Raw genomic sequence first — 6,492 nt, forward strand, 5'->3', positions numbered from 1 at the left:
CTCATAGTTTTCTTTTTCTGGGTTAAAATCGTAAGAGTTGCACCAGACATTGAGAAGGGGCTCTAAAGCTGAAACATGAATAATTCAGAAAGAAACTGAAGTAAGGATTAATAGCGTCAACAGCAAGAACTGATCATGAATATAATATGTGGGGGAAACATTGGTAAGTTGTGTATCAATATCATGGTAGTGTGGTCAACTCTTAACATCAGTGGCCTCCATTGAATCTTGACTGTCAGTATTTGTGACATTCCGTGGTCCCTTTTCTTAATGACTCTGAGTTTGGCGAACTTGGTCAAATGAGACGTTAGTAAGACTGACACATCAGAGGATTGACAAGTTTTGTGCATTTGGAACTTGTTGGCTCTGAAACAAGAGAAAACAGGGTCCTGCTGAATTGGGATCAGGTTCACAGCACTCATAATAAAACTTTTTAAAGTAGTTACTTTAACCTTGACCTTAAATTCCTTTTTGTATAACAAAGTGAATTTCCCATTTTCTGTACTAGAGTGATACCCAGAAAGAAATAGTAGAAAACAAACTGGAGATTGCTTAAGGGAAATAAAAATAGAGATTTCATTAACGGAAGTATTAGAAAAGGAGAAAGGAGATATTGAAGGTTGTACTCAGCACACAAAAGTAAAAAAAGCAAACAAGATCTGAAATATTATTGAGATAGGACTTTAAAGGGGGAAAATAATTTAATATTTAACTAGGTCAGGGCCTCCCTGGTGGTGCAGCGGTTGAGCACTGGGTTGCGAAGCTGCCTGAAGCCTCTGCAGTGCCGGTTATATCCCCGGCTGCTCCCTGGCCACCAGAGGAGGGTCCCACATGGCGCGCATACCTCTCCTGCCGCCTGCTGCTCCCCTTAGCAGTGTACTTCAGTCCTTCTGCCTGCTCTGCTCCCCGCTCTGGCTCTGGTGAATTCTCTCACCCTCCCGCGCTTCTGTCTGTACCCAGTGCATGTATAAACAAAACAAACAAACAAACAAACAAATAAATAAATAACATGCCTCTATATAAAAAAATATTTAACTAGGTCAGAGAGTGGCTATAATCTGAAAAAAAAGAAATATCAGAGAAAATAGTAGTAATGCTCCCAAAGGGGATCCAAGTGCAGAAGGTAAATGAATATATATATACCCACAATAACTGCCTATTTTGTTATAATAAAATATATATAAATATATATATAAAACTTTCTTTAAACTCTGTAACTATGGGAATTATTTTCTTTACATAGTTGCACACACACACAAGCATATATATATATTTAAAATATATATTTTTTTCTTTTGCCACCTACTCTTAACTTTTTGTTTGGTTTTTAAATTAAATAATAACTGATTAGACTTTATCGTCCTTAATCATGTGAATCGAAAACAGGGGTATGGTGGTTATGGAAAGAAAGCTTTAGGGAAATTAGATTACAAGTAAAAGTATGGGCATGTTCTCCTCTTTTCTACAAAAGTTTCCCAAATGGTTACTGATTTGTTTTTTGTTTTTGTTTTTTTGTTACTGTTGTTCCTTGTCTACAGGTTTAGATCTGGTCCTCTGGTTCTCCTTCTAGTTCTCCTCCTTTCATTATTAGGAAAACAGACAGAAGTCCCGTGTGTGAGTGTTTTCCCCTCAGACTGCACCTTTCATATCTCGTATCTGCTCTGCACTAGAGTTGCACAGATCTTCATGATGAGCAATTTTAAGAAATTTTAGTGAAAGGTAGATATGATTTCAGAAATCAATTCTTTGATTTTTTGTTGGAGAAGTGCTCTTGAAGCATAGAAGAGCTAGTCAGTGGTTACAAAAAAAAAATCAATGGATTTTTGTATTTATATTTTAATTTTATTTTTCCATATGCACACATGTTCCACTCACCCTCCACCATATCACTCATGTCAATACCCCCTTGGCATTGGCATCTCTATACTCGCTGCCTTCTCACTCCCCCCACCCCGTTTCCTCTGGTAACCATTAAATTGTTTCACTGAGTTTAAGATCTATTCCTGCTGTATTTTGTCTGTGTGTTTTTTGGTAATTCATACTTGTATGAGTGAAACCATCCAATATCTATCTTTCATTTTCTGATTTGTTTCACTTAACATTATTACACTGAGGACCATCCATTTTGTCTCCAAAGCCACTATTTCATCTTTTTTTCACATCTGTATAGTATTCCATAGATGCTTAAGCCAAGATGGTGGACCATTAGTTTAGACTACTTCATGCATTAGTAAGTACATTTCGAGGGATAAAGTTACATATAGATTCATGTTTTCCCTGAGCTCTAGTGGACCAAGAATTTCTAGAGTTATATGTTCTCCAATAAGAAGCACACAGAATAGAAACCTTAGAAAGGAACCAAGAAGGAAAAAGTGATCAACCTGTGCCTGAAGTGCATGATGCAAGGATCCTGAAAAGGAATTTGGATAAGTTTATCTAAGTTAGTAAGGTGAAGATGGACATGACTTAAACAATGAACGGCTTGATAATTCAGAACTTAATATTTCTGGCCTCAAAACAAGCACATAGGTCTTTGTTTGAAAAAAAAAAAAAAAGAAAGAAAAACAACAACATATCTGACCCCCAAATCAAGTTAAAGCAATGGAAGGAGAGAGCTCAGTCCTAAAAAAACATGGCTGGCTTATAGATTTTTCCAAGATGTCAGGGTCAAGATAAGATTTGTAAAACTAAGGGAACCTTCTGGAAAGGAGTAGGAGAATGAATTATATGGGATTGACTGGGCGGTAGTTGCCATGGATCTCCAGCATTGAAAATGACATGCCATTTCATTGAAGTGAAGTTACTTAGGGTATGAAAAGTCCAAAGATTGATTAGTGGCCACCTTTTGGGGGAAGAAACATTGCAGATGCATAGGTCCTTCCAGGCATCAAAAGGCCACAATTTCTATTATACAAGATTTTATATAAGGGAGGAATAACCTGTTTCAGAAAAGACAAGTTAAATTTCTTCTGTGAATTAGCTGGGTCTAGTGACTTTAAGAGATGGCCGTTTTTAGCATTCAGTTTAATTTCTTCAATAGCAGAGGGTGAATAAGGTTTTTAATTCTTTTCCAGGAAACATGACAATGTGTATTTTTCTAAATATGTGTTTATGCTATTTCTTTTAAAATTATTAACATTTTCATGTGTTTTGAAAGATTTTTTTTTAAAAAATCTGTTATTTATACTTTTGATCCTTTTTTCCATTCATAACATTAATTGTGCCTATTCTTTTTTTTTCTTTAAACAGGTTTTCAAAGCTCTCTCTATCTACAACTCCTTTAAAAGAACCAAATTTTGATTATATTGTTTAACTCTGTTTTAAAAATCTTTGATCGCTCTGTTTCTTTCATTTCTACCTATGCCTTTACTTCCTTTTTCCAGATTTCTTCTTTTTCTGACTTGTTGGGTGGACAGTTTCTTATTTTCCAATAAGTGCATTAAAACTGTTAACTTTTACTTAAGTGTTGGGCTAGGTACTCTCCAGGTTTTGATGGGTAGTGTTCTAATTATAAATATTCAAAAATTGAGTAATTTTCTTAACTTTTTTTAATCATGAATTATTAAAAGTGGGATTGTTTCCAAATCCATTGGGTTTACATGGTTAATATATTATGTATATTATCATTATATTGCCAGAGAATGTTCTGTATAATATTGATTCTTTTCTATTTGATGAGGTGTATTTTCTGGATATATGTTTTTTAAAAGATTTATTTATATATACAAGAGCTGGGGTACAGGCTAGAAGCACGGGAGGGTGAGACAATTCACCAGAGACAGAGTGGGGTGCAGAACAGGCAGACCTACAGAAATATACTGCTGAGGGGAGCAGGGGTGGGACAGGGGAGGTCTGCCATGCCAAGTGGCTATATCCATGGTGGGCGGGGAATCAAACTCTCGCAGCAGAGGCTGTGGACAGCTTCATAGCTCTGCACTCAACCCCATGGGCCACTGGGGAGGCCGATATATGGTTATTTGTGTTAATTTTTTTGTATATGAAAATAATTGTTATTGTGTTGAGTGTAAGATTCTTTATTCTTAAGTGCATTGCACATCTGTGTATCTTAATAATTTCATCTGATTATCTGTTTCTGAGCTGGAAAGATGAACCTCCTACCATAAGTCTGAATTTGCCAACTTAACCTTGTAATTCTGTTTGTTTTCTTTATATATTGAAGCTATTTTGGTTACAATCCTGCTTATAAGTTTGCTTTGTTTACATTCTTGCTACTTTTATATATATCAAATATCTCTTTGCCTCATGAAATATTTTATACTTATAAATATCACTACCTATGAAGAGATAGGAGGAAATTATATTGCTGAAGCAGGTTAACAAACATCACGTGGAGTATCAATATCCAGGACTATTATTGACACGCCTCCAATTTTTTTTTTCATTTATATGTTTATGTGAATAGTAAAGTGCGTCAGTTCTCACATTTTTGGTTCTATAATGTATTGTCTACTTTTTCGAATCATTGAAAACTCAAAGCTGATTACATGGCTATAGCTATCAATATTTATTCTACTAGAAATAAAAAAAAATTAGAGAAATTATAGACAAGTATTAATTCACTTTAAATAACAAGTGTATTACTAGTTAATGTTTATGAAAATAACTATTTTAATATGAAAATTAGTGATAAGTGTAACATTATTTTTTTAAAGTATGCTTTTTTCCAAATCTCTTTAATGTCCGGCTTAATAGAAAAAAAGCTGAATTACCCTATCTGGTTCTGCCAGCATTCTGTTTTGCTATCAAGGTTTATGCAGCCTTTGGAAAACTCCCGTTTTGTTTTGTGGTATCACAAAACAAGATTGTAAAAAAACCTAAATAACATCTTACATATTTATTAAGAGTTGGATCTTGCAGATCCTCAGATATGATCGCCTAGTATTGGGGGACTACACTTTGAGAATCCCTGCCCCACGACAAGAGAGCTTGACTATACTGAGAATCTCAGAAACACATTCTTGATGCCACAGCCAGGAGCAGACTGGAATAGACCAATTGAAATTTCAAAGATGATTTAATGAGAGGTTGTCTGGTTGATATCACTTTTCAAAGTTGGGAACGGAGTCTAGAATTTTCACTCAGTTCATTCATCTTACATTTACTATAATTTTACATTATATGCCAGGAACTAGACACCAGGGCTCTTTCTGTTCTCTTTGGGGAAGATTAGACAGTGAGCAAATAAACTAGTAAAATATATATAAATTTAAAGTAGAATTTATTTATCATGTATATATAAGGATGGCAAATTCTATGCAGAAAAATAATGTGAAGAGGTACAAGGGAAGACTGGAAGGCTGTGCACATGAAAAAGGAAGGCCTCCTTAGGAAGGCATTATTTGAGTAAAGACCTGTATGAAGTGAAGGAACCAATTGGATATGTGGCAAAAGTGCTTTCCCAGATTAAAAAAAAAATCTTTATATTCCCCCCTATTTCTTCTGTAATCAAATCTATTGTATGTGACATTAGCTGCAAATGTAAGAAGGAAAGAACTGTTCAGTGTCTGCTAAGTACCAAGCATTTCATAAGCTTTCATTTCCATATGAGGTTTGGGACTTTCATTAAGATTTACAACTTAGTGAAGGAAAGCAAGCACATGTACACGATTCCTGTAGTTGTGTAGTTTTTATGAACAGAAATATCTGGTTTGAAAGTGCACCACCATAAGTTTCTATGCACCAGATCTATACAGAGTCTACAATTCCCTTTCAAGTGGTACAGATGTACGAAGGGAATTCTTCATTAAAGGAGGGTAAATCAGGAAATTCATACCTGGTCACACTTAAATGGTTTAGTTGTGTTTACAAAGTGTGCTCATAAACGAACTCACTTACTCTTCATAGAAATCCAAGAAGATGGTATTATTTTTTTCATTTTTTTTCAGATTTTTTTTAAAGACTTATTTATTTACACAAGCACTGGATACAGTCAGAAGCGCGGGAGGGTGAGAGAATTCACCAGAGCCAGAGCGGGGAGCAGAGCAGGCAGAAGGACCGAAGCACACTGCTGAGGGGAGGAGCGGGCGGCAGGAGAGGTCTGGGCGCCATGCGCGACCCTCCTCAGGTGGCCGGGGAGCAGTTGGGGATCGAACCAGCACTGCAGAGGCTGCGGGCAGCTTTGCAACCCAGCGCTCAACTGCTGCGCCACCGGGGAGGCCCAAGGCTGGTATTATTCTAAGACATATGATGGTCTCCATTTCTGAGCTGAGCTAACAGGTTCTGAAGGCTAGATAAATTAGCCGGCCATGTGGTAGAGTTGGGACCTATTTTGCCCATAATTTGCCTTTCTGCACAGCGCTTCCCAACACCGTACAGCTGTTCTTGTTATAGGACAGTGAGAGGGGCAGCCCAAAACCCCGCAAACCTGCCTATTCTAAATGGGTTCTGCCATCCGCCGCATCAACACAAATCATATGAGACTTTAATGGGAAGGAACATTAATACAATTAGGAAACAATACAGGAAAGGCAG

The sequence above is a fragment of the Talpa europaea genome (genome assembly GCF_964194135.1).
Source record: "Talpa europaea genome assembly, contig: HAP1_SCAFFOLD_99, whole genome shotgun sequence".
Taxonomy (NCBI): Eukaryota; Metazoa; Chordata; class Mammalia; order Eulipotyphla; family Talpidae; genus Talpa; species Talpa europaea.